This window comes from Rattus rattus, chromosome 4, assembly GCF_011064425.1.
Source record: "Rattus rattus isolate New Zealand chromosome 4, Rrattus_CSIRO_v1, whole genome shotgun sequence".
In the NCBI taxonomy this organism is placed as follows: domain Eukaryota; kingdom Metazoa; phylum Chordata; class Mammalia; order Rodentia; family Muridae; genus Rattus; species Rattus rattus.
This window is the reverse complement of record NC_046157.1, coordinates 141,403,253-141,415,707: the sequence shown is the minus strand read 5'-3', so window position 1 is coordinate 141,415,707 and position 12,455 is coordinate 141,403,253. Positions and strand designations below refer to the sequence as shown.

The following is a 12,455-nucleotide window of genomic DNA, read 5'->3' as shown; positions in this document are numbered from 1 at the left end:
ACCTGAATTAGATTCCCTGAGTTCCACATGATAAGGAAAAACATATTGTTTAAGTTGTTGTCTGACCTCTATCTTTATGGTATGACAGATGTGATCCCACACATCATATACATACACACACAAACACACACGCATATATTGCATACATACACACATACAAACACACACATGTGTACCACATACATTCACACATACAAACATACACACATACATCACGCATATACAAATACAAACATGCACACACATACATACCACCAATTAATTAATGTAATTTCTTAAAGGTAGTAATACGAAACTACAACAGAGTGCTGGTGTTTCTATTTGGAAATCAAAAATATTATCTGCTCTAGTGAGTCAGGGGAGACTTGTATGGGATTACAGAATAGAGTTTACAAAATCAGCCTAATATTTACTACTTATTGTGTTTCTGTGGTCTCCCTACCACCAATCATTGAAGCCTCCCACCGTGTGTGTGGTGTGTGTGTGTGTGTGTGTGTGTGTGTGTGTGTGTGTTTGCCCTGAATGAAAATAAATGCATAAAAGTAAAAATGTAAAATTTCTCTATTTGTACTTCTTCAATATTAGCATGTAGACTATAAAGCACTATATAATTATCATTACATGAAAGTGAATCATTTTGACTGCCTGTCTTAAAAAAGAGAATATTATTTTTCTCAAAGACACCTTGATAATAGATATCAGGATGTTCAGGTCAGGATTATATACATTATTCCATAAAACAGATCTGAAACAAATTGCTCTTATTGGAAGTTGGGGATGGGAAAGGTGATGCAAACAGTATAGAAAATCCTCCATTTCATTTGGGCACAAGTTTACCATTAGAGGTTTGAGAACATGGTAAAATGCAGTCAAGCTTCCAGTCTTTAACTGCTGCTATTGGATCTCTGTGTTTGAATTGCCTTCACAGTAAAAGCTCCTAGTTTGATTAGATCTTACCTGTCAAAGGAAAGAAAATCTGAGCTCAGATAACCGCAGCCAGGAAAAGAGGTCACTCTACTGTGTTGGTTTTCATTGTCATGGGATTGTATGGCCGAACAACTTTCAGGAAATATTTTTGTTTGGCTCATGGTTTCAGAGATTCCAATCATGGTTAGCTGGTGTGTCATTCCTTTGGGCCTCCTAAAATTTCCACTTTCTTTAAATAATAACTTAAAAATCCAGAGCCCTCATGAGCCCATTTCCTTCCCACAAACACATAAGCTGACAAGGAGGCCTTTAACATATGGAGCCATCTGGGAGAATTTCCAACTCATACCATAACTTAGATCAATAGCATTCCCAAAGGAAAGAATAAGGTGAGTAAAATCATGACTTAATAATGTAAAATTAGTCTCTAGGTGCTTACTATCTAAATTCCTTTTTGCTTGCTTGTGAAGCCCTGGATGTATTTCTTTTCATCATTCTAAACTGAGAAGTAAAGTATAAGGCATACCCTTAACACAGAATAAATTCACAGAAAAGGAAAAAGTATTTCTTGAAAACTTCTGGGCATTCACCTAACACACAAGGGATATAACAAGTGATAACCTATTAGATTGCCTAGTCATCATTTGGACATCTTGACTCTCTTACTACTTATCTGTCAGGATCTACAAGCCATGTACAAGTCTAAGCATGATTGTTGGAAATAACATAAAGTTTTAAATTTTAATGCGCTATTACTTTACAGCAATGCTAAAATATAAAGAAAACAGTTCTTTGCCGAAACTCAGGAAACCCAACATCTCCCAGTGCAGGGACTCACTGGTCAACTATTCCACAGCACATAAATGTACTTTTCTTTCTACTTCTTTCTTGCTTGATATTGAATAGGCTGATTTGTCTGAAGTAAAACTGATATATAAAAATAGAGAAATATGTTCTATTAAATCATAAAATAGTGTACTTACTCTTGCACAAAACATTGGGACAGCAGAGAAATCGTTGTTTAAAGAGATCAAGTTTGTAGAAACATTTTTGTGCTTGGTACGTATCTTTGAATAGACAGATAGTCTGAGAAATATCAAGGAAAGACAGCTACGAGCTTGGTAATTGGTGTGATCTCACTTTGTTGAACAATGCACAGGAGTGGCTGTCCGCAATACTTTGGCACCAAATCAGAAGGTGGTGCTTTTAACAGACACCTCTAGATTTCCATCTCAATATCAAATTACTGCATTGTACAGTCAGTCTCATTCTGTCATGAAAAGCTATAACCAGAGATGTACAAGTTATATAAAAATGTTGAATAATAATACTATGATAAGTCCTTGAACTTATAAATCTAAGTGTCATAAGCAGACAAAAGATAAATACCCCTATAAATTAGGTGAAATGTGTACAAATGTTTTATACAAAAGACTGGTTATTCTTAACTTTGTCCAAGAATTTGGTAAATATAAATTGGCATAGGGTTATGGCTCTTTTGAAGTCAGGCTAATTATCTCATTTCTTTTAATTTTATACCTAAGTGAAAATTCTCTTGTACTTTGTAACTTAAAAGAGATACATGAGAATTCCAAAAATGTCTTTTTATTTTGGAACCAACAATATGTCCTATATATCTAGATTCTTAATACTTTATAAAAGCATAATCTTTAAGTTCCTTGGATAAGCCTTCCATTTCATGAGTTAAGGTATTTTATTTTATTTTTATTTTATGAGGCTGATGTGAAAGAAGTCATTTGTCCACACATTTATCTTTGTGTTTAATAAAGGTGCTAACTTTTGTGTGTTAATTTTGTATCCTGATACTTTTCTGAATGTGCTTATAGGTTATAGGAAATTTGTGATGGAGTCTTTGCTTTGTAGAATCATATCGATATCTGCAAATAGGGTTACTTCTTCATTTCTTATTTGTATCACATTTTTTTCTTTCTCTTAACTTTATTATACAAAGACTTCCACTACTATATTAAATAAGAAACAGAATAGTAGTAGATGGCTTCATCTTGTTCCTTATGTGAGTGGAATACCGATTCCTAAACAAGACAGTTACATCACACATCTTCCTCTCAAGGTTCAAGAATCACTATGAAAGAGAATGTGGAAAGATTATAAGAGCAAGAGGCAGTGGAAAACTACAAGGAAATTCTGTTTTCAGGACAGAGATGGGCAGTTAAGACAAGGTATGCAAAACCTGTGCAAGCTCAAGCTAGACAAAATTCCAAAATGGAGAAGGGATGTGGGCAGGAAGTTCCACCCCATTTGTAAAATTGATAGCTGCTGGGAGAGTCGGTTTCATTCGAAAGTAAAGCTCCTGGCGGGCTGAACCCTCCAGTGAAGGCCACACATCCAAGAGTATATGCGCTATACAAATGGGACATGATCGTTTTTAAAGAGGTCATAGTTGGGTGAATTAGGAAGGGAGTGGTGTCTGGGAGGAGTGGTGAGAGCCGGCACATATAATTAAAACACACTGTAGGAAAAAAAACCTTCAAATATTTCAACCATTGAAGATTTTACATCTCTAAAATACGTTTCCTATATTTGAAAATATTCAATACACCTGACAACATTGTGTGTGTGTGTGTGTGTGTGTGTGTGTGTGTGTGTGTGTATGTGTGTGTGTGATGATGATGATTTGTACAAGCGAAAGAGGAGGCTGTTAACATGTAAGGTAGGAGACAGGGTAATGCCAGCCCCAGGAGATGAGAGCATCAGGATAGACAATCCCATCTAGGGCAAGCATGGTAGTGAAGAGTCAGAGTGAAGCAAGAAGAGCAGTCCTAAGCTAGGGCAACACAACTTGTAGTGTCCTCTCAAAAGTAAGCCTACTTAGCTGTTGCTAAAAGGGAAGTTTTGCACTGGGAACATGCTATACATTTGTCCCTCCTGCTTAGGATTTATTAGCATATCAAACTTTTAAAACCTACAACACATGTGATGTAATATTTTCCTAGCTAGTTAATCACTCTTTTCCTAAATCTAATATCTCATTCATCTCTCAGGAGATGCATTATGGCCCTCAGGTTGAGAGATCCAGAAGGGTGATCTGGTATGAGCTGGACAAGAATGGTCCATGTTTTTCTCTACACTACATTTCATGCAAGTAATTTTCAGACTGCTTTACTAACTTGTGTAACTTATATCACAAGATTTAAACCTACAGGAATGTACTATAGTCCTCTAGTTAAACAAATGAATTCACTCTCCAAAAGTGATGCTCTAAGTTGATCAAACAGTGAACACTAAAAGCAGAATTGTACTTTAAAATTTATTGTTCTAAGACACTAGATTCTAAGCCAACCCTATGGGGTACTGAAGATGCCCCCAGATGTAAATTTTCATAGAAGAGAGGAAGTCTGAGGACTGTTCTAAGGGAACAGTCCTAAAATGTTACTAGAGAACTAACTTGCTCTAATAAACAGGTAATAAGAAATCAGTGCATACTCTGAAGTGGAAAATGAGATTATTTTAGGAAGATAAGTTGAGTTCAGGGCCCAGTTGATTGGAAACTGTCCAGAAATATGAAAGGTTAAAGAGCAGGTATGAGACTAGAGTAGGTTTACCCAAACTAAGGTATGAGAAACTTCTACTTTATAAGAAAACATGCCATGATCTACAAAAGAAAGTGTGCTTATAAAAATTGTAGTAAACTATGAACATTGTCTTATTAAAAAACATTTAAAAAAGGAAATAAATACAGGAGAGCCTTTAAACCCTTAGAAAATGAGCACAGTCACAGAAAAGGAATTTTGAAGAGAAAGAGGGGGCATTTAAAATATATGTAAAATTTGAAATAATACAAGGAATCTTAGTACTTCAACTTTCTTACCTTGGTAAGGGTTTAATCTCTAAACATGGGTGAACTCACACTTAAGTAAGAGATTCCTTTCAAGAAGACAAATAAAAATTTAATTGTAGTGTGTTAGAAATTCTCTCAATAATTGTCAATCAAATAAGGTTTACTTAAATGTAACTATGTAAGAAAAGATCAGTATTTCCACTGAAAACTAACAAGAGGCACTGATATATTTTAAGCTGTTGCATCCAAGAATGAGTTAAATATATAATTTTGCACCTGTCTCAACCTATTTTTTGTAGCAGAATAGAGGTTTTAAATCCCTCAAACTACAAAATGCAAAGTAAAACATGACATCCCAAGCCCCCTTTTTGAATTAGAATTCAATGTACACTTTTGCCCAGTTGTAATTTTCTTGTCTATCATTCCCTAGATCCCAAATTAGACTTATTTGGCTCCATGCCAGAGGATGGGTCTCTAAATTATAATGACACTCAACTTTTACACACAGCACTATTGAAAATAGGAGCTGCAAAGCTGGGCAGAGCTACAATGAGACAGGCAACAGATGTAGTTCCAATTCTGGCAGGGCAACTTCAAAACTGCACACTCAATATTAAAAACCATTTAAAAGAATCAGATGCACATGAACTACCAGTGGGTGGAGGGAACAGGTGTGAGAAGAAGTGATTAAAATATTTGCAGGCATGAACAGAAAATGGGGTGCCTTTTATAATTCTAGAAAATAAGTTTTAGTGATTTAAATACTCCAAGCTCTCTCCGAAAGGGAGCAGAAACAATTGACCTTATGGATGTGAACATATTTCATCTAATTGTGGGTTAGACTTACTCCACGAGTTTAGCAATAAAACATCACAGAATGTTCCAAAAAACATAAAGCAGATGTCAAGAGGATATAAAGCAATCTTAAAGGAATAACAACGGTGTGATTTTGAGTTATCAGCAGATATGGAAAGGGAATCCTGGAGACCGGTAAACTTACTTTTTTAAGAAAAAAAAATCATTTGGTGTAATGATTGTTTGCAAAAGACTTTATAAAAGTCTTGTAGAAAAAAATATAAAGATGTTTAGAAAATACCCTTACTTTGGGGACTTTGGCCATAGTTCAGTAAGGAAAGTGTTAGTGATGCAGTTGTAAGGGTCCGAGTTCCAGCAAGGAGCTAGATGTGGTAGCATGTGTGTTTATTCCTTGCACTGAGGAAACAAAGACAGTTAATTCTCTGTAATCACCATTCCGACAGCTTTCCCAATTTGCAAGCTCTGGGTCCCAGTGACTCAAAATCTAAAACAATAGCAAAAGTAGATGATAACTGAGAAACAACTCTATTCTGACCTCTGGTACACATGCACAGAAACACACATACACACACAAGCACACACACATAGGCACCACCACCACCAAAATTGGTCATGACATTGATTAGTCTTATTGTATTTCTAGGCCTTAGATATTAAAAACTAGTATGTGCAAGTGTACATGTTCATATAAACAGGAAGCACTAAATTACTTAGTGCTCTTAAGTGCACAACGAATTTTTACAGACATTTACCATGAAATAATTATGGAAAAAGTGATGTATTCCAACAGGTTCTTCCTCATGTGCCTTGTTGACAACTGAAATAAGTGGGTAAAAATGCTTCTGATGGCGGCCCACAAATGAATATATTAAGAAAAAAAGATTGGTATGGTTAATTTCAAACGCAGGCAGCAGAATCTTTCAATTTTATTTTTATTTTTTCTCCAGGACAATGAACGGAGAAGTTTCTATGTGGGGGAAGTGTGGAACATTTTAGAAGGTAGCCTGGTTGGATGAAGGGAACCACTCAAATGCCTGAGGTGAGTATCCTTTTCCCTTGTACATGTTCCTTCTGCTATGATCTGCCTCATATCAATGGAGAGATCTGACCAGAGACTGAAGCAAGACCACATGAATTCAGTCTTCTTTGTATTGTTTATGCCAGGCAATTCTTCACACACACACAGACACACACACACACACACACACACACACACACACACACAAGAAAAAAAAAGGAAAAGAAAACTTGAGTAGTACAAAAATGTGTGCCAGGGAAGTAGGCTAGTTGCTATGACAACCTGGCTATGTGATTCAAAAGCACACAAAACTGGTTTGTTGGAAGAATGTAGAAGAGCTTGACGTCATGGGCAAAAGAGTCCCTCACTGCTGTAGCAAAAATTTAATGTGTGATTCTTATTAAAGCAAAGGAACCCAGAATACTGATAGAAATATGAACCGTTCATATTGGGTTTTTAGTGGAAGTGGGGACTCACGTGAAAATTGAACTAGAAGTCATTTGTCGCAGTGTAGACAAGAGTTTAGACACATTTTGCTCCTTACTTGAGCCCATTAAAGGAGACTTACTTTAAGGGTTATGTTCTAGTCAAGATTACAGAGGTTATGTTAAAGTAGCCCACATTCAGGCCATGCCATAGTTATTACTAATGAGAATCAGAGCAAACAGAACAGAAAATTTGGCCTGAAAAGGAGAGAGTTTAAAGTTCGGGAAAATAAAAGTAACGTGTTTGATAAAACTGAACAGAATCCATGTATTTCCTGTTTGAATATAGGAGAGATGACATGAGGATAGCTCTGCAGATGGCTGTGCCCCACATGCTTCAGAATATTAAACTGTGAATGCAGATAAAGACTTTTTCCCGAGAAGAGAGCGTCTCCAGAGCACCCTGCTCCATTAAAGCTACCCAGGAAGTTATTTCTCTAGGACTTATTCCACCTTGAGGATCAGGTACCCAAGATTCATTTCATCTAGAGGCTCAGGTCCCCAGGAACAAGTCATCTGCTAAGCAAGATGACAACTTTTGGTGTCGTCTATGTGATGCTTGTTTCCCAAGTGTGCAAAGGATGAGTTAAAAAGTCAGAGGATTATCCCCAGATTTCATAGGAAAACTTGAAAATCAGGCACTGCATGATTGGATCAGAATTACTGCAAGCAGCTCCTGAGATGGTGATATTGAGAGGCTTTGATAGGCAAGCCTAGGTCTCAGTGGAGAAAGTTTGAGAGGCCAGGAAAGTTGAGCATCTGTCAAGGAACGTCACACTGGAGAGGTAGGGCAAACCTCCTTGAGGAGAAGACACGTCTTTTACAACAATAAAGAGCAGGCAAAGGGAGAGAAATCCCACAGCCCCTTATGGGGCTGTGTAGTGAGCTACAGATTTGGCCTTATTATAGTACCAACCCTGCGTTTTATGCTCATATTCTACTATTTTGAATGAGATGTGTAATTTGTTTTAGATCTTTATGAAGTTGACTCACCTAAAGGTTCACATTGAGTGTCAGTAGAAAACCCCCAGAGTTGCAATTTTGTGATTGGGGTCTTAGTGCTCTACTGCTGTGAAGAGACAACATAACCATGGCAACTCTTATAAAAGGGAACATTTGCTTGGGGCTGGATCACAGTTTTGGAGGTTTAGTTCATTATCAGCACAGAGGCCGAAATGTTGCTGGAGAAGGAACTGTGAGTTCTACATCTGGATCTCTGTCATCTGGAAAAAAAGAGACACTGGGCCTAATGTGGTCTTTTTAAATCTCAAAGCTCACCCCAACTGAGACACTTTTTCCAACAAGGTCTCATCTCCAAATTACTTCAAACAGTGCCACTTCCTGGAGACCTAGGATTCATATAAATAAGACGATGAAAGTTACTCATTGAAACTACAAGAATTGCATTGGAAGCATGCTTTATGGGATGGATCCCATACCTATCACTGACATTGAAGACAAGAACCAGGCAACATAAGGCCCTGGCCCTAAGGGAGGAATCCTACTAAAGGAACATAGCAATAGTGTGACTACTAGTGGCATATTGTTTTATCCATAGATCAGTGCGTCTCCCAGCCATCATTAGAGAGGCTTCCTATTGCTATAGATGGGAACTAACACAAAAACCCACAACTGGACAGTGTACAGAGAGGGAAAGACCTTAGAACGCTCAACCCTAAATGGGCTGTCATCACTAAATCTCTTCTCAGAGATCAAGGAGCTCTGTGGAAGACAAGCGACAGGGAGATCCTAAAAACTGGAGGTTGTGGACAACTTTAAGGAAACAGCATTTCCCAGACACAAGAGAGCAGAACGCATAAGAACTGACAGAAACAGTGACTGCATGCACAAGATCTGTATATGCTCAAGCCAGATGAAATCTCAGCATGGAGGGGAAGTGTATGCCAAGTCCCACCAGTAGCCAAGAAACTATTTGGAATTGTTAGTTACTGAGAAAGAAGAGAACATCTTCCTTCAATGGGACGGCATTGCTAACTCAACCATGTTCCAGGACAGACCCCATGCTCAGGATATTTAGTTTGTCAAAACAAATTGTACATAATGTGTTTCAGTATGTTTTGTCATTGTCATTTTGGCTTTTAAGAGAGAGAAAGAAGACGAAGTTGAATTAGTAGGAAGGGTCTAGGATTCAGGAGCAGTTAGAGGAAGGGAAAAAATAAGATCTAAGTATGTTATGTGATGTTCTCAAAGAATGAATAAAAACATAAAACAGGTGGATCAATGAATAATCTTTCTAAGCTTAAAAACATGGAGGATTTTTTAATTAATTAATTAATTCCATTTTTTTAAAAAATTGGGTATTTCTTATTTACATTTCAAATGTTATTCCTGGTTTCCTGTCCATCAGCCCCCTAGTCCTTCCCCTTCCCCTTCTAAAAGGGTGTTCCCCTCCCCATCCACCCCCTTTATCGCCCTCCAACAATCCCCTACAGTGGGGAATCCAACCTTGGCAGGACCAAGGGCTTCCCCTTCCACTGGTGCCCGAACAAGGCTACTCAATGCTACCTATGCAGTTGGAACCCAGGATCAGTCTGCCCATGTATAGTCTTTGGGTAGTGATTTAGTCCCTGGAAGCTCTGGTTGGTTGGCATTGTTATTCTTATGGGGTTACAAGCCCCTTCAGCTCCTTCACTCCTTTCTCTAATTCCTCCAAAAAGGGTCCCGTTCTCAGTTCAGTGGTTTGCTGTTAGCATTCACCTCTGTATTTGACATGTTCTGGCTGTGTCTCTCAGGAGAGATCAATACCCGATTCCTTTCAGCATGCACTTCTTAGCTTCATCCATCTTAACTAGTTTTGGTGGAGATATATATGTGTGTGTATATATATATATATATATATATATATATATATATATATATATATATATATATATATATATACCACATGTGGGGCAGGCTCTGACTGGCTGTTCCTTCAGTCTCTGCTCTAAACTTTGCCTCACTAATCCCTCCTATGGATATTTTTGTTACCCTTTTTAAGAAGGAGTTAAGCATCCGCATTTTAGTCATCTTTCTTGAGTTTCATGTAGAAACATGGAGGACTCTTAAGGATGTTATAAGTGCATTTTGCCTCACTAGACTGAGACATTGACAGCTGGAGGTTTTTTATTTGTGCTAAAAGTTGGATGTCCAACAAGGGATACTGAGCAGGAGGAACTATTAGGAAGTGAAGTTGTTACTCTGAGAAAGCCTCTTGTGTTCTAGCTCAACTTCTAATCTTCCTAACCCCTATGTCTATTTATCTTCGAGGATAGAATGCCTACCACTAGAAACTCCTTTGGTGGACAAGGAGGATCTAAAATGGCTGCTGGATAATCTCTGATTTCATTTTAATCCCATCTGCTCATTGAATGACATATTTATCCTCTAGTGCCATGAAAGTTGAAAGTTATCCCGAGGATAGCTGGAAGAGTGAAAATAAGTAACACCTGAATCCCAGAAATAAACAGTACACCCATTCCAAGAGAAGGCAGAAATATTCACCACCACCCACTCACAGGACTATTGCTCCAACTCATTTCTTTTTCTTGACCTCTGTAAATAAACAAATCATAAAGCAGGAGAGTTGGCCTGCAAACACATCTCTTCTCCTATGTCAACTTTTCACTTTGACTCCCAAGCTGCTCAGACTTCCTCATTGTTCCACAATTCATGAAGGGAAATTTTCTCAGTCTGGGGGCAACCATCAAACTAAAAGCAAGCAAAACAAACAAACAATTAAAACGAGCAAACAGACTAGGCCTGGTGGGAAGAAACATCCTGACAAACTGGGGGCCTGTTTTTTTGTTTGTTTGTTTGTTTTTTATATATCCAAAATGTGTTTATTGGGAACGTTCCCACTCATCTTGAATCAGGGGCTTTCAGTGCTGCTTCCTCCTGAAGGAGCATCCTTCTGTCAGCCTTGCTTTTCAACCTGTAGGCTGACAGAGTACAGTGGAGCAGCCAACACACAAGACTACCGTTTGTGCATGGCTAAAGACCGTGGTGATTTTATAGCATCCTGGGCATTTCACATCCATAAAGTAGGAATTGGGGCCTGTTTTTGAAAGATGTCCCAGCTCTTTGGTCTCCATGTGTCTCTTTTCTACTTATCCATAAAGAAATGTCTTTACTCTGCCACATGCTTCCGCATGAACACCTCAGGCTCCCAGCAACAAGGAATGTTAGCAGAAAGAGATGTGCCAGCAAGAACCCTTGCTTCTATGCTATATGTTAAATGTTTTGTAATAGTGTTTTAAACCTAATGCAACCTCTTTCTATGTCTTAAAGTCTCCTGTGATAATCATACCAATTCCCATGTATTTTGGATTTTCCTAATTATTTTCTATTCTTTTAGTCCAGTCTGCTTTTACTTTTAAAGTGTCCACTTAAATGGCACATAGCTGATTTTATTATCCATCCAATTTGATAAACTGCCTTTTAATTATAACCTTTTGCCTATCTAATGTTAATGTGATGACAAACCTAATTGGACTTAAACTACTAGCTTGCTATTTGTTTTCCATTTGTCTCGTTTGCTATTTGACCCTTTGCTCTCCACTGCTTTCTCTCTTAAACTGGGGAGTAATTGATGATAGTTAGTATTCGTCTTTGGTAATCAATAGAACCTGCTGTCAGTTTTTTATCTGAACTCCAGCTTATTTGAAAAGGTCCTCATTATGCCTTATTAAGTACAGTGTAATTATACATTATGTGAAATTTAGTCAAAAGAACTAGCTTGGAAATAAGCAATTAGGAAATCAGTATGGGAAACTGGAAACATAACTGAAAAGTTTAATATCAAAAAAGAAAACTATGAAACCATGAACTCAATGACTAATAAATAGAAATTAGCCAAACCATAGCATAGTGTCTTTCCTGTGATTATATACCCACCCAGCAAAATGAGACTTAAATAAGGATTTATTTTTGCTCCGTTTGACAGCGTGGTCCATCATGATGGGAAAGTAAGTCAAGGCTGAAGGAGCTCTGTGCTAACACTTTTAGAGTTAGGTAAGATTTCTGGGTCAGCTAGCAATTGTGACAGTCAGATGTAAGCTTCAACTCCAATATCTTCCCAAATGTTTGATTCACCATTAGTTCTTCCATTCTCTAGACTTCTGTTTGTTTGCTTGTTAGATATTTTTCATTTTTTATTGGATTTTTTATTTACATTTTAAATGTTATCCACTTTCCCTACTTCCACTCCAGAAACCCTCTATCCAATCCCCCTTCCCCCTGCTTCTGAGGGTGCTTCCTTACTCAGCCACATGCTCCCTCTCACCTCCCTGCCCTGACATTCCCCTACACTGGGGCATCAAGCCTTGACAGGACCAAGGGCCTCTCCTCCCATTGATGCCTGACAAGGCCATCCTCTGCTACACATGTG

The 12,455-nt window shown here is 37.9% G+C and overlaps 1 pseudogene; it reads right to left on the bottom strand.

Annotated features, from left to right (window-relative positions):
• Positions 1 to 10,892: 10,892 nt before the first annotated feature.
• LOC116898212 lies at positions 10,893 to 11,117 on the bottom strand (annotated as a pseudogene).
• Positions 11,118 to 12,455: the final 1,338 nt, after the last annotated feature.